Source organism: Parasteatoda tepidariorum, chromosome 10, assembly GCF_043381705.1.
Source record: "Parasteatoda tepidariorum isolate YZ-2023 chromosome 10, CAS_Ptep_4.0, whole genome shotgun sequence".
In the NCBI taxonomy this organism is placed as follows: Eukaryota; Metazoa; Arthropoda; class Arachnida; order Araneae; family Theridiidae; genus Parasteatoda; species Parasteatoda tepidariorum.
The window spans coordinates 66,630,620-66,646,508 of record NC_092213.1 but is presented as its reverse complement, the minus strand read 5'-3'; the positions used below and the strand labels follow the sequence as shown (position 1 = coordinate 66,646,508).

The window sequence follows — 15,889 nt, the reverse complement described above, 5'->3', positions numbered from 1 at the left end:
TTCATATAAATGTGTTTATATATAACTCTAGAAGCGTATACACGATTAAAAAAATATATAAATCTTATTTTATTTATGTGGATCTATTAATAATTTACAAAAAAAAATAATTACTGAAAAACATTTCTCGTAATATAATGATTATGTCTCTATATTGGCAAATAAGCGATCTACGTAATTTCAAAAATTGAAAACATAATCATAATTTTTTGAAACTCAATTCAACTTTTATCCATTATTCAATGCATTCATTGATGTTGGCTACTTAAATAATATATACCTTTTATTTGCTAATGAAAAGACTTCTTTAGTTTTAAAGATTTTAGAAGCGGAAAATTTCTAAAGTAATCAAGGATTCAAATCCGAAAAAACCCACACTCTAGGCACAAAAAAATATATGAATGCGAAAAACACAACAGATTTTAAAAAGGAAAATTTAATAATTGCTTCAATCTTCAAAATCAATTAAATATTTTATAACTTTTTAAACATTTTCTAGAATTGGCATATGGTTCTCAATTTTATAAAAATGTTCTTTATTGGAAATGAAGTTTTTAACAAATGGAGGACCTTCATAGAGTAGTAAAATAATTTTCAATGGACTTTTAAAATTGTTTTGAAGTATAATTACCACTGCCTTAGAAAGGGTAAAAATATATATTTTACTACCGCAAAAACAATACTTTCACTACGCAATTATAATTAATTATTCCAATTTATAATTGTTTCTGTTTATGGTTTTTTTAATTATAAATGTTTTGTTCTTTAAGGTGCTTTGTTTATGCTCACATACCATACTTGTTTTTATGTTTAAAAACAAATATAAAACTTAGTATAATCCGAAGCTCGGAACATACTCATATTCTTTTCTCGAAGTAATAAAAAAAAATGCATTAAGCAGTAACAGGTGTTCATTAGTGTGCAAATCTTTCTGTTTTTTTCCCTTTACACGATTTTTACCTGTTCTCATTCCTCAATTTAGTTTTAGATAGAAGAAAGAAGAAACACAGATCCATACAGAACGCTAGGATGGGAGTAAATAAGATTCTCCGTATCGCTTATATCACTATTCTTGTGATTATTTCATTACTGACTGGTAAGTGTAGAGCAATATATATGATATAGTTTTAATTTCTGTATAGTAGTAATCAAAACATTTATTAATATAACTTATGATTTTACTTCCAACTTTTTTTCATCAAAATGTTAAGACGGACATATCCAATGATGAACGACACTAAAGTTTTTAAAAAAATAGATATTTTTGTCTATTGAGTATAACAAAGCGGTATAACTGTTACTTATGAGTATAGTTTATTGTAAATATTTGCACTTTTAACTTCTGCTCAGTGAAAAAATTTTTGTTCATAATAACGTATTATTAAGTTTTTAAATTTTTTTGTCAATAAAGCATTGAATAAAACCTATCCAGTTTCGTACGAAATTAAGTTTTAAAAAAATATATTGTTAATATATTTTGCTCAGTGAGTTCCACAAAAAGACAAGAATGTAACCAATGAGTAAATAAATTTATCGCAAATTATCCTTAGTTTTTATCCTGCTTCTCTGGTTATGCAAATTTGTTTTCACTGGGTCCAACTTTTAAAAATGGCCCCCTAATCATTTTATTCGAAAGAAATTTAGCTCTTGTTTTTTTTTTACGTAAAGTGTTTTATACGTAAGAACACATTAGTAATCGCACAAAAATAGTCGTACTGTAGTTTTTGTTCAGTGAGCAAGAACCTTCCTCAAAACAGTGTCGAAACGCAAAATGCATTTGAGTTTCGACCAACACTGAGGCAAGTTCTCGCACGTATTTCCCAAAAACTGCAGGATGCCCATTTTTCCCAACTAATTGCCTTCAAATCACGCAGTTTAGTTTTATTCATAGCGAAGAATAATACAAAGAATACTGTTCAAACATAATGATTTAAAAAATTTTGTTTTATAATTTTTGCCTACTTTTATAATTTTGTAAGATTTTAAGTTTACAGTGCTAACATTTAAATATCCTCTTTTTAGAAGTAAATGGTGGTGTAGGTGCAGGTAGAGGTTCTGGTATTTGGGATGATATACATGCCAATGATAAAATGCACTGAAGAGGATTTTGAAAAAATCATAAAAAATATAATTAACAAGGTATCCTAACCATATTTTCATGTTTTTCATAAACTACTTTTTTTCAGAAACAAGGTAATAATATACAAGTCGCTCATAAACTGGATTTTTCTTATTGCAAATAAACAGTCGTTCTTACATAGTTGTATAATAAGCGTACCTCTTTTTAAGGCTTTTACGAACTGGGCCTTGAATTCGAACTTATTAGGAAAGTGAATATTTTACATGACGACGCTTTGTAATACAATCAATGCCTGGCAAAGAAAAGATGATGTCCTTAAAGCAAACTTAGTTGCGGTTGCGCGCCTGAAGACTAATGTATTTTTTTGAGGAAAATAGTGCTCTAGAGTGGTGGTAGCATTAAAATAAAAGCTTAACAACCACCCCTACCAATTCGCTTTATGAGAGAGAAACTAAACCTCACTGAGAAAACGTATAATGGTGTCAAGACGGTAGCATTGTGTAATTTATTGGGTGTCACATAGTGCGTCTGTTGGAGTAAATCTCTAACTGTGACAAGAAGGTTTTTATTTAAAAGAATACAAATAGTTCTGGAGGATAAAATCAGTTCTGGCTCTAAAAGTAGAATAAAAATCGCCAAAGCTTACACGCATGCTAGGGATAAGATTGGCCAAAAGGCAAAAAAGCTGAATTTCCACGCGAGTAAATTTTACACGTGTGCAATCGTTTAATAATTAATTCCTGACAATTTAAGATAATAAATAACAATGCGTTGACATAAAATTGTGCACTTGTTTATTATTATATAAATGATTACATCGATACTTAACATTTAGTAAAAAGTAAAATTACCAATTGAAAAAAATAAAGCCAGAAATTATATTTTTCTTCAGTTCACATAGGAGACAATTATTACTGCCTGAATTAACTTTTCATTTAACAAGTAATTATAGAATTTAATAAATTAAATTTAAAAAAAGAAAGAAACCCCAATTAAGTTGAATTTTTTGAGGTTCTGGTCTGGCTGGGTCAATAATGACCTTTTTACCATTCATCTTGAAATAGAGGATACATACGTGGAAAACTGGCTACAAAATTAGAGAAGTCCAAAATGAGTTGAGGAGAAAAATAGCACTTTGCCATGATGCAAAAAAGATCAAATGAAAGAGTGGAAGCCACCAGACTTCGCTACTAATTAAACCCGAAGGAACCTATCGGTCGACAGTAGAGTTTAGCTTCGCCAGACCCGTACTTGCGAAACATGCTTCAACCAAATGGGTTCAAACGCAAATGACCACCAGGTCGATGCAATCATCACGTTCTTTGGTCAAAGCAAAACAATTTACTACTGCCACCGTACCCGGTGTTTTCACGTTGACTGGATCGGGAAATTATTTCATCCCGATGTTCTGTACTTAAAACATTGATCAGTGAACGACGTCGCAGAAGTACTGCAGTCAACATTCTTGCGTCAAACGTCCACGAAGGGAGAGTGGAATCATCGCAGAAGAATACGGGGAATATCGACTGCTAGCTGCCGGAACTCTTGTGCTTCTTCCGCAAGGCTGCCTCAGAAGGTGTCAGGATCAGGAACGAAATTTATTTTCAGGATCAGGGATGATTTTTAAGAAATATAAACAATTTTTACAATAAATACTTGCGTAATACAATGCGTCGTCCTTCTGAGCCCAAGTCGCCGGGTTCGATCCCCGGCCCAGACACCGAATCTTCGGAATGCAGGAAGTTCTCAGCGGCCATGCCATATGATTATGCGGCATGTAAAAGATCCCTGGAGTGCCTTATTGGCTCTTGGCTTTTCCAGCAAATTTAAATTCATAGTGCACTTTAGCATCCAAATAGAGTCTCGGTGCTGCCATGTAGTGTGACAGAAACTAGACGTCCAAATTAACATGACCAACGGCATCTCACCCATTGTGGTGGTCCTGAAAGAGTGGATACCACCTCTTTAGAACGCACTAGGTCTGCGCACCGGCAAGACCGATTGTGCAGCTCATTGGAAAAAATTTTAAAAAAAATACTTTAATAAGTTAAGTGATAATTTACTCATATTTTTATTCGAAAAAGCTTGTTTAGTATGTCGTCTTTGAAAAATCTAATAGATCCAACTCATGTAGGATGATAAGCGTTCATATCGCCGAATACTCATGTCATTCACCGACATTATCAATTCAATTTAGATTTTTAATATTAATAGTTAAATTTCTTTTCTCTGAAAAGCGCTTTTATCTTTTTATGAACTTATAATCCAATTTAACTGTTTTGTTATTTACATATTTTAGCTATTTAATATTCCGTCATTAATATCATATTTTCTAGAATCCATTTATGCACCTCACAATACATTATTTCACAAACCAACTTACGGAAAAAATGGGTTTATAACATGATATGCAATGTTAAGCACCAAGAAAAAATTCACGCTATTATCGATTTTTACATAAGGTATATAACAAAAGCAAAAACATAAATAGTAATAATTATGAATAGGTTTTAGTAATTGAATGAAAAATTATTTTTTTAATTGAAAATTTAAATTTATATTCTAACGAAAATATAGGTATGTGAGGCTATATTATGATTGTTAATAAGATAACGTTTAAAATGTTTATACCAAGATCATAAAAAAAATTTGAGTCATAGTATAAAATAATGCTCTAAATATTTACTAAATCCGTATATTATTCTAAATTACTGTTAATAGAGTAGTTAAGATTCGATATTCGTTATAATATAACCAATAGAAAAAAACATTATTTTAGTTTCTGCGTAGCCTTACATATCATAATTTAAACTGGGATTTTAAGAAAAGTGATTGTAATGGAAAACTCTTTAATGATTAAAGTAAAAATGAAATGAAAAATAATAAATAATGTTTGGGTCAAAATATTCATTAGTAATACTTTGTTTCGCGGGCATTGCCCTTAAAAACATTTGTCAGAGCAATTATTTTCAATAGCTCCGAATTTTTTTTCTTAAATAGAGAAAAATTGTCAATTTTAAACTAATTTAAACATTTTTTAATTTATTGCAAACCTAAACCTGTGAAACATTCAATACCTGTGTGAGAACTAAAGAAACACCTTTTAGTATTAATGAGAATTTTTTTACCACTACTGAATTTTCCAAGAACCATAGGGGCCCTAATAATCACTAAGCTGTTATGTCTCTATTGAAATGCAAATTAAGGTAATTTTCAACCGTCAAAACAATCTTTCTTATTTTTTATATTAATATATATATTCATATATAAATATTTCTTATTATCATGTATATTAAAATTACTTTTAACCTTTTTTTATACTGAATTTCTAAAATAAATTTTTATTTTTCAGATTTTGGAATTTTTCTCCGGCACAATATTTAACCATGTGGTTTCAAGATTATTATGGTTCAACATAACGAAATTATATATGTGTATAATTATAAATTGAAATAAAGCTATAGATTTCCAGTCCGTTAAATTAGATTTCAATTTTGATTACCTGTCAGTTAAGTTTCTAGAAAATAAAGTCAAGAATGTGAGCAAAAAACAGTGTTAGCAAAAATATTAAATCAAATATCAAAATATCGAGTATTTTTTTAAATTGTTATATTGGATATATATATCAAGATTTTGAGATATATATCATAATTAGTTTCAAAGAAATTTGACAAAAAAATAATATTTACATTATTCTGTACTGTTCTGAACTATAATATTAATAAAGGAAATACCTATTAATGAAACTTCATTTAGTCGAAGCCAAATCTTCTTATAATATATCATTATATCAAGTTCTTAAATCCTAAGATCCCCCAGATCAATATCCTAAGTGTTTTAATTTGAACAAAATATTTGGTTCTTAAAATTGTGTAATCCTCTATTGGCGTATACATGATTAACAAATATATAAAAATCATATTTTATTATTGTAGACCTATTAAGAATTTCGTAAAAATATAAAATTAACTGATTTAAGTATTCAATGTTGACAGATATGAATATATCGGGTTGAGTAAAAAGTTTTCCGCCAAAAAAAAAATCCTGAAAAATGACAAACACATACAAAATCAGCAAAGCTAATGAGAATAGTTATCTCCATTCAAATCAACAATAGTCTGCCAACGTTTTGGCAACTTTTCATTCCCTTCTGTGAAGAACTGGGGGGTGCGCGAGTAGAGAAAGAAATCGACCTCATTTATGACCTCGTCATTTGAACGGAAGATTGTGACATCAAGATGCAGCTGCGGATTTGAAAACAGATAATAATCCGAAGGCGCCATGTCTGTGCTGTATGGTGGATGTTGCATCAAATCCCACTCTAACGTGTGGAGCGTCATGCCGGTCATTGCACTAACATGTGGCCAAGCGTTATCTTGATGAAAGAGAATCACCTTCCTTCTGAGCTCGTTTTCTCGTTTTTCGCGAATCTCATCGCTAACTTTGATTAGCATATTGCTGTATATTTTACTGTTGATAGCCTACCCGCTTTTAAGGTACTCCTTGTAGATAATTCCACGACAATCCCACCAGATACGCAGAAGGACCTTCTTGTTAGTTAGCGTTCGTCTTGCAACCGAACTTCCTGATTCCCCGGATGCTGACCACCCTCCTCTACGGCTAGTATTGTTGTAGTATACCCATTTTTCATCACAGGTCACAATTCTGTTCAGAACGTCCTCTTTTCTTTGATCTCTGAGCAGAACCAAACAGGTCGCTTTTCTCTTGCTCTTGTCTTCAGCAGTCAATTCGCGAGTCATTCAACGGTTAAACTTAACTGTTAGATTTATGCGTTTGAGAGTATTTGCTATTGTTTTTTGGCAAATGTCAAGCTCTAACGCAATAGTTCGTGTTGAAAAATTTCTGTCTTGAACAATAATTTGCTTTAACTGGTCACAATCAACCTCAATAGGGCGGCCAGAACGTGGTTCATCTTCAATGTTGAAATTCCCAGTATTAAAATTTCGAAACCAAATTTTTACTGTATCCTCATAAGAAACAGTATTGAAATTTAAACTTTTACACATTTTCTTGTGGCATTCAGTTACACTTAGTTTATTTCGGAACTCATAGTACATAATGGGTCTGATCTGTTAACGTGATAGCTCCATTTTAAAAAAAATTTTGGTGCACAAGATGATAAAGTTTTGACAAACAAATTACACAGTTGTGTAGTTCCAATTTTCTGCTTTAAAATACTAAAGCCCGTTTCAAAAAAAGTTAACCACCACGGCAATGGCTGCTGCTGGCACGGAGGTATTTCCCTTTGGCGGAAAACTTTTTACTCAACCTGATATTACATAATTTTCAAAGTTGAAAACATTATTATTTTTAAAAATGAACTCATTTTTTCTTATTATTTAATGCATTCTATAATAAATAAACTATTAACCATTTTAATAATATATACTGTTTGCTAATGGAATAATTTCATTAGTTTCAAATATTTATTTAACCGGAAAATGTAGAACGAAATCAATTGCTGAAAACGAAGGGAACTCTATACATACTCTATACACAGCAAATGTGAACGGAGGAAACAAAACAGATTTGAAAGCAGAAAGTTGAAAAGGAAAATATAAAATAAATAAAGATGTAAAACAAGTAAGACCTTAGTAGGGCAGGAAAAATGACAGTGGACAACGGCTGTATTTGATCAATCATATCAAATTCACATAATTTCAAAAAAATTGGGATTTTTAAAAAAAAGACATAAATTTGCTAATTTTTAAATAAGTGGGTCATGCTTCTAAAAACTCAACGCAACAAGTTAGTTTAAGAAAGAATGCTAACTGGCCTGAGTTCAGCTAAATTCTCGTTTAAAATGATAAGAGAATTAACCCATTCAGGAGCAGGGAACGAGAAAAGAAGCATTTCTCCAGGCTCGCAGGAGTCAAAAAGACTCGTCTCATCTGTGACATCCGGAGCCGTGAAGAGAAAATTGCTTGATGTGTGATCACGATCCTGGTAGGATAAAGGACCAAAAGTTGAATATTTTTGCTGGAATAAATTGGAGTGTTATATGAATTAAATGTGATGTTGTTGTTATTGTTGTCTTGTCCAGCAGTGCAAGGAAAATTAAATTTGTTCAAAAGTATCTAAAACAGCTATTACTCCATGAGTAGCGCAATTGAATATTAAACCGAGCAACCGAATATTAAAGATAAATTATAACTATGCTGAACAAAATCGAAGCGGATAGAAATTATACAGTATAAACTTATTTAGTACAGTTCACAAAGATTTAAAAATTAAAATACAAACTATCTTATTATACAACTAAAAGCAAACACACGTATTTTAAAGGTAAATTCTTGCTTCTCAAAGTTTATGGTAGTATGGAAGATAACAAACTCAATACAATTCGTAATCGATCTTTAACAAACTACTGGCGATATCCAAAAGCTCCAGTATTAATGCTTTTGGAGTGAGTGAATGTAGATTTATAGCGCAAAGACCATGTTTTGGCTGCACTGCGCCTAAAACTAGGTTGATGTTAAGATCATTAGGTTAAGATTAATATAACTCGGTTAAAATTTGAACTAAATTGAATTTGGTGTCTTTGGAATCGGCAAAAAGTAGAGTGGTTTGTATTTGAAAGGTTTAAATCATAGAATAAAATCTAATCTGTGGTTTGTGACCGATTAAATCTGATAAAATTTGATATTCGCAGCCAAAGTGGCGTCCTATTTGAAATACGAATTTTTTGCTTGTGTGAGAAAACGTATAACTGTTAAAGGTTCCTTGCAAATTGAGCATGTTGGTACAGGTTCATTTAATAGAACATGTCTGTTCATTACGTGCGTGTGACCAATGCGCAGTCTGTTTAGGATTATTTCATATTTATATGAAAGAGGCGTCTCATTAATGATTTCATGCAAAACAACTTGTTATTTGCTTCAGTATCCTATTCATTTTGTCAATGTGAAAGAACTTATTTTCTATAGTGTTCTTGATATCTGAGAATGTCTGAGGTATACAGGTTAAATTGCATGAAGAGTTTGCTGCTCGGTCAGCAGTTTCATTGCCAGAAATTAAAGTGTGCTCTGGGATCCACTGGAAAATTATTTCATACCCTAAATTATTACGTAACTGTATCATCATATTAACTATAGAATGAGGTTAGCTGTATCTGTTTCATAAAGCATTAATACTAGTTTGGGAGTTGGTATTATATAATTCATTTTCTCAAATTTCGAAAATAGATAAAATGAAGGGCTGAAAATATTGCACATGATTCAGATGTAAAAACTGAAGAAGTTGAGTGCAATTTTTCGGATAATATAAATATCGGAGACAGCCAGGTGGCCCAGTGGTTTGCCTGCCAGAGTGAGAAGTCATTGGCTGCGGATTCGAATCCCGCTCTAGGCATGGATGCTTCTATCTATGTGTTGTCCTCTGACGTATGAATGTGGCCCACTTTATGAACGGGTATCAGTGGCTGTGTAGCGTGGGTAGTGTCCCACTGGGTAGCGTTAAATGAGCAACATTTCCGGCATCTTCCCAGGTTAAGGACGTGAAAGTTCAGTGCCTGCCATTAGGAAAAAAACATTAATGTCGGATTAAGTATAATTATAAGACGTAAAATTAATGTTAATAGATATTCCGTATTAGTATATAAATCACTCAATTTTTACTCTGAGTTACGATATCGAATCTGCTGAATTTTTAACGTTAAATGGCTGATACTTCAAGAAAAATGTAATTTTTTTTTAAATTTTAACCACTGCTATTTTTCTTCTTTTTTTAATTTTCGCCAATAAGCCAATAAGAAAATGTCATTTCTTAAATGTCTCTGAATTTAAAAATAAAAAATCAGGCTTCGTAAAAAGTTTGCTTCAAGTTGAATATCGTATTTTTAGAGATTTCCGTTTATCCGCAATCGGTATACAGACAAACACACAAACATTCTTTATTTTATTATGTGTAAACATGTAGATATGCTAATAATTTTTAAAAAAAATATGAATAAAAAAATTGAATAAATATGAAATATTATTTTAATTCAATTTAAATATAAAATATTTACATTTATCATGATATAGTGAATGAGTTTATATTTGCAGAGATTAGAGATCTAAATAATTAAAAACATAATCATAATTTTTGGAACTCAACTTTTACTTATTATTTAATGCACTAATTTATGTTAATCACTTTAATGATATATATCTCTGTGTTTGCTAATGAAGAAACTGCATTAGTTTGAAATATTTTATAAGTGGAAAATTTCTAAAGTAATCAAACGCGCAAAACTAAGGCACCCACACTCCAGACACAAAAATGTGATGCGAATGGAGGTTTGGAGATCTTAAAACAGTAATTGGGAAATGAATGAGCAGCAGTCAAAGAAACAGAGGGTGGCCGACGGCTGTATTCTGTCATATCAACTTCACATAATTTCAAACATTTTCGATTATAAAAATAATAAAATCGAAAACATCAAATATTTAGTAATTTTTTTAAAAGAAGTCATGCATGTAAAAACATAATACAATGGGTCAGTTTAATATATCAGTCCTGATTTCGGCATAATTATTTTTTTTAAATGATAAAGAATTAACACATTCAGAATAAGCGCCAGAAACGTTTCTCCAGGTCCGCTAGAGTCAGAAAGACTCTTCGTATAAATAATAACAAAGGCAGATCGCGAGATTAAGTAAGCGTGTTCATGATCATGCGTTTCATATATATGATAACGAAGGCAGTGAAAGGGAAATCGCGAGATCAAGTAAGCGTGTTCGCTATCCTAAACAGTTTAAGGACCAAAATATGAATAATTTTGTTTGATTTTTGTCAATCACGAGCAAAATGAAACAAAGCTAACTCTACTAATGAGTTATAAACGAACTCTGAAAGTTTTATATAAATTTTTAGACTATAAGTGATAAGCAAAATAAGTCTATGCAAAATTTACTGTGCTTAGAATCATACTTTAACCATACCAGAGGACATTTATTTCTAGTATAGGGTACATTGAAATATATTTAAAGTTGATATAAGAAAAAAATCAACTGTAATATTTTAAACAATTTAAATTTAACGCAATTTTTTTTAAAAAAAAATCTTGTTGTTTAATATGTTTACCCATTAGATGTGTTAATAAAAGTACAGAATTTAATGACATTTATTTATAAAATAAATTTCATAATTGCTTCAACCTGCAAAAAGAATTAAATATATTATAATTTTTTTAAACATTTTCGAAAACTGGCATATGATTTTCAATTTTTTTAAAAGGTTCTTCATCAGAATGGAAGTTTTTAACAAATTGAATCCCTATTTAAAGTGGTAAAATAATTTACAATGGACTTTTAAAAATGGTGGTAAGTATACTTACCACTGCATTAGAAAGGATGTAAATTTTAGTACCACTAAAAACATCATTAAGCAATTATAATTACTTACATCAATTTATAATAGTTTTTGCGTATGGTTTTTAATTGTAAATGTTTTATTTCCTAAGTTGCTTTGCTTATGTACAATACTTGTATTTAATGCCTATTTTTGGAATAAAAAGCAAACATAAATTATTGTATAATCTGAAATCACATTGAATATCTTTTCTCGAAGTAATAGAAAAAAAATTTATTAAGTCGCAACAGGTGTTCATTAGTGTGTAAATCTTTCAGTTTTTGTCTAGTACACGATTATCATCCATTCTCATTCCTTGATTTAGTTTTAGATTGACGAAAGAAGAAACACAGATCCATACAGATAGCCAAGATGGGTGTGAATAAGATTCTCTGTATCACTTTTATCATTATTATTGTTATTATTTCATTACTCACTGGTAAGTATAGATCTATTCATCACAGTGTTTTAATTTCTGAAAAGTACAATTTAAAAAATTTATTAGCATAACTTATGATTTTATTTTAAGCTTTTTCTCGATAAAATGTTAAAACGGACATATCCGAAGATGCACGATGGTAAGGTTAAAAAATAGAATAAAACATACCCAGAATACATAAGCCATTGAATAAAACATACCCAGTTTCGTACGATATTAAGTTTTTAAAAATGTATTGTTCATATTTTCGTTCTATGAAGCGGCAAGAATGTAATTGAACTGGAATGTTACCAATGAGGTTATACATTTTTTGTAAATTATTCGTAACTTTTACCTTACTTCCCTAGTTTTACAGTTTTTTTATACTGAGTCAAAACATGTTTTGAGACTTCAATATATATATATGGCAAAAAGTAGAGTGGTTTGTATTTGAAAGGTTTAAATCATAGAATAAAATCTAATCTGTGGTTTGTGACCGATTAAATCTGATAAAATTTGATATTCGCAGCCAAAGTGGCGTCCTATTTGAAATACGAATTTTTTGCTTGTGTGAGAAAACGTATAACTGTTAAAGGTTCCTTGCAAATTGAGCATGTTGGTACAGGTTCATTTAATAGAACATGTCTGTTCATTACGTGCGTGTGACCAATGCGCAGTCTGTTTAGGATTATTTCATATTTATATGAAAGAGGCGTCTCATTAATGATTTCATGCAAAACAACTTGTTATTTGCTTCAGTATCCTATTCATTTTGTCAATGTGAAAGAACTTATTTTCTATAGTGTTCTTGATATCTGAGAATGTCTGAGGTATACAGGTTAAATTGCATGAAGAGTTTGCTGCTCGGTCAGCAGTTTCATTGCCAGAAATTAAAGTGTGCTCTGGGATCCACTGGAAAATTATTTCATACCCTAAATTATTACGTAACTGTATCATCATATTAACTATAGAATGAGGTTAGCTGTATCTGTTTCATAAAGCATTAATACTAGTTTGGGAGTTGGTATTATATAATTCATTTTCTCAAATTTCGAAAATAGATAAAATGAAGGGCTGAAAATATTGCACATGATTCAGATGTAAAAACTGAAGAAGTTGAGTGCAATTTTTCGGATAATATAAATATCGGAGACAGCCAGGTGGCCCAGTGGTTTGCCTGCCAGAGTGAGAAGTCATTGGCTGCGGATTCGAATCCCGCTCTAGGCATGGATGCTTCTATCTATGTGTTGTCCTCTGACGTATGAATGTGGCCCACTTTATGAACGGGTATCAGTGGCTGTGTAGCGTGGGTAGTGTCCCACTGGGTAGCGTTAAATGAGCAACATTTCCGGCATCTTCCCAGGTTAAGGACGTGAAAGTTCAGTGCCTGCCATTAGGAAAAAAACATTAATGTCGGATTAAGTATAATTATAAGACGTAAAATTAATGTTAATAGATATTCCGTATTAGTATATAAATCACTCAATTTTTACTCTGAGTTACGATATCGAATCTGCTGAATTTTTAACGTTAAATGGCTGATACTTCAAGAAAAATGTAATTTTTTTTTAAATTTTAACCACTGCTATTTTTCTTCTTTTTTTAATTTTCGCCAATAAGCCAATAAGAAAATGTCATTTCTTAAATGTCTCTGAATTTAAAAATAAAAAATCAGGCTTCGTAAAAAGTTTGCTTCAAGTTGAATATCGTATTTTTAGAGATTTCCGTTTATCCGCAATCGGTATACAGACAAACACACAAACATTCTTTATTTTATTATGTGTAAACATGTAGATATGCTAATAATTTTTAAAAAAAATATGAATAAAAAAATTGAATAAATATGAAATATTATTTTAATTCAATTTAAATATAAAATATTTACATTTATCATGATATAGTGAATGAGTTTATATTTGCAGAGATTAGAGATCTAAATAATTAAAAACATAATCATAATTTTTGGAACTCAACTTTTACTTATTATTTAATGCACTAATTTATGTTAATCACTTTAATGATATATATCTCTGTGTTTGCTAATGAAGAAACTGCATTAGTTTGAAATATTTTATAAGTGGAAAATTTCTAAAGTAATCAAACGCGCAAAACTAAGGCACCCACACTCCAGACACAAAAATGTGATGCGAATGGAGGTTTGGAGATCTTAAAACAGTAATTGGGAAATGAATGAGCAGCAGTCAAAGAAACAGAGGGTGGCCGACGGCTGTATTCTGTCATATCAACTTCACATAATTTCAAACATTTTCGATTATAAAAATAATAAAATCGAAAACATCAAATATTTAGTAATTTTTTTAAAAGAAGTCATGCATGTAAAAACATAATACAATGGGTCAGTTTAATATATCAGTCCTGATTTCGGCATAATTATTTTTTTTAAATGATAAAGAATTAACACATTCAGAATAAGCGCCAGAAACGTTTCTCCAGGTCCGCTAGAGTCAGAAAGACTCTTCGTATAAATAATAACAAAGGCAGATCGCGAGATTAAGTAAGCGTGTTCATGATCATGCGTTTCATATATATGATAACGAAGGCAGTGAAAGGGAAATCGCGAGATCAAGTAAGCGTGTTCGCTATCCTAAACAGTTTAAGGACCAAAATATGAATAATTTTGTTTGATTTTTGTCAATCACGAGCAAAATGAAACAAAGCTAACTCTACTAATGAGTTATAAACGAACTCTGAAAGTTTTATATAAATTTTTAGACTATAAGTGATAAGCAAAATAAGTCTATGCAAAATTTACTGTGCTTAGAATCATACTTTAACCATACCAGAGGACATTTATTTCTAGTATAGGGTACATTGAAATATATTTAAAGTTGATATAAGAAAAAAATCAACTGTAATATTTTAAACAATTTAAATTTAACGCAATTTTTTTTAAAAAAAAATCTTGTTGTTTAATATGTTTACCCATTAGATGTGTTAATAAAAGTACAGAATTTAATGACATTTATTTATAAAATAAATTTCATAATTGCTTCAACCTGCAAAAAGAATTAAATATATTATAATTTTTTTAAACATTTTCGAAAACTGGCATATGATTTTCAATTTTTTTAAAAGGTTCTTCATCAGAATGGAAGTTTTTAACAAATTGAATCCCTATTTAAAGTGGTAAAATAATTTACAATGGACTTTTAAAAATGGTGGTAAGTATACTTACCACTGCATTAGAAAGGATGTAAATTTTAGTACCACTAAAAACATCATTAAGCAATTATAATTACTTACATCAATTTATAATAGTTTTTGCGTATGGTTTTTAATTGTAAATGTTTTATTTCCTAAGTTGCTTTGCTTATGTACAATACTTGTATTTAATGCCTATTTTTGGAATAAAAAGCAAACATAAATTATTGTATAATCTGAAATCACATTGAATATCTTTTCTCGAAGTAATAGAAAAAAAATTTATTAAGTCGCAACAGGTGTTCATTAGTGTGTAAATCTTTCAGTTTTTGTCTAGTACACGATTATCATCCATTCTCATTCCTTGATTTAGTTTTAGATTGACGAAAGAAGAAACACAGATCCATACAGATAGCCAAGATGGGTGTGAATAAGATTCTCTGTATCACTTTTATCATTATTATTGTTATTATTTCATTACTCACTGGTAAGTATAGATCTATTCATCACAGTGTTTTAATTTCTGAAAAGTACAATTTAAAAAATTTATTAGCATAACTTATGATTTTATTTTAAGCTTTTTCTCGATAAAATGTTAAAACGGACATATCCGAAGATGCACGATGGTAAGGTTAAAAAATAGAATAAAACATACCCAGAATACATAAGCCATTGAATAAAACATACCCAGTTTCGTACGATATTAAGTTTTTAAAAATGTATTGTTCATATTTTCGTTCTATGAAGCGGCAAGAATGTAATTGAATTGAAATGTTACCAATGAGTTTGTACATTTTCTATAAATTATTCTTAATTTTTACCTATATACATGAAAGGGTAGCAGTCATGGTGAGTGTCGATATTTTAACAGATGT

The 15,889-nt window shown here is 30.3% G+C and overlaps 2 long non-coding RNA genes across 2 annotated transcripts in view; both read left to right on the top strand.

The window, feature by feature from the left end:
- The first annotated feature begins 972 nt into the window (after positions 1 to 972).
- On the top strand, positions 973 to 5,561 carry LOC107454394 (uncharacterized). Its single transcript, XR_001585443.3, has 3 exons — positions 973 to 1,096; positions 2,023 to 2,139; positions 5,433 to 5,561. It is a non-coding gene; the product is annotated as an uncharacterized lncRNA (long non-coding RNA).
- A 9,809-nt stretch (positions 5,562 to 15,370) lies between these two features.
- Positions 15,371 to 15,889, top strand: part of LOC139426775 (uncharacterized) — a 4,508-nt gene continuing 3,989 nt past the window's right edge. The window contains exon 1 of the long non-coding RNA XR_011637986.1: positions 15,371 to 15,501. This is a non-coding gene — a long non-coding RNA (uncharacterized lncRNA). The remainder of the gene's footprint in view (positions 15,502 to 15,889) is intronic.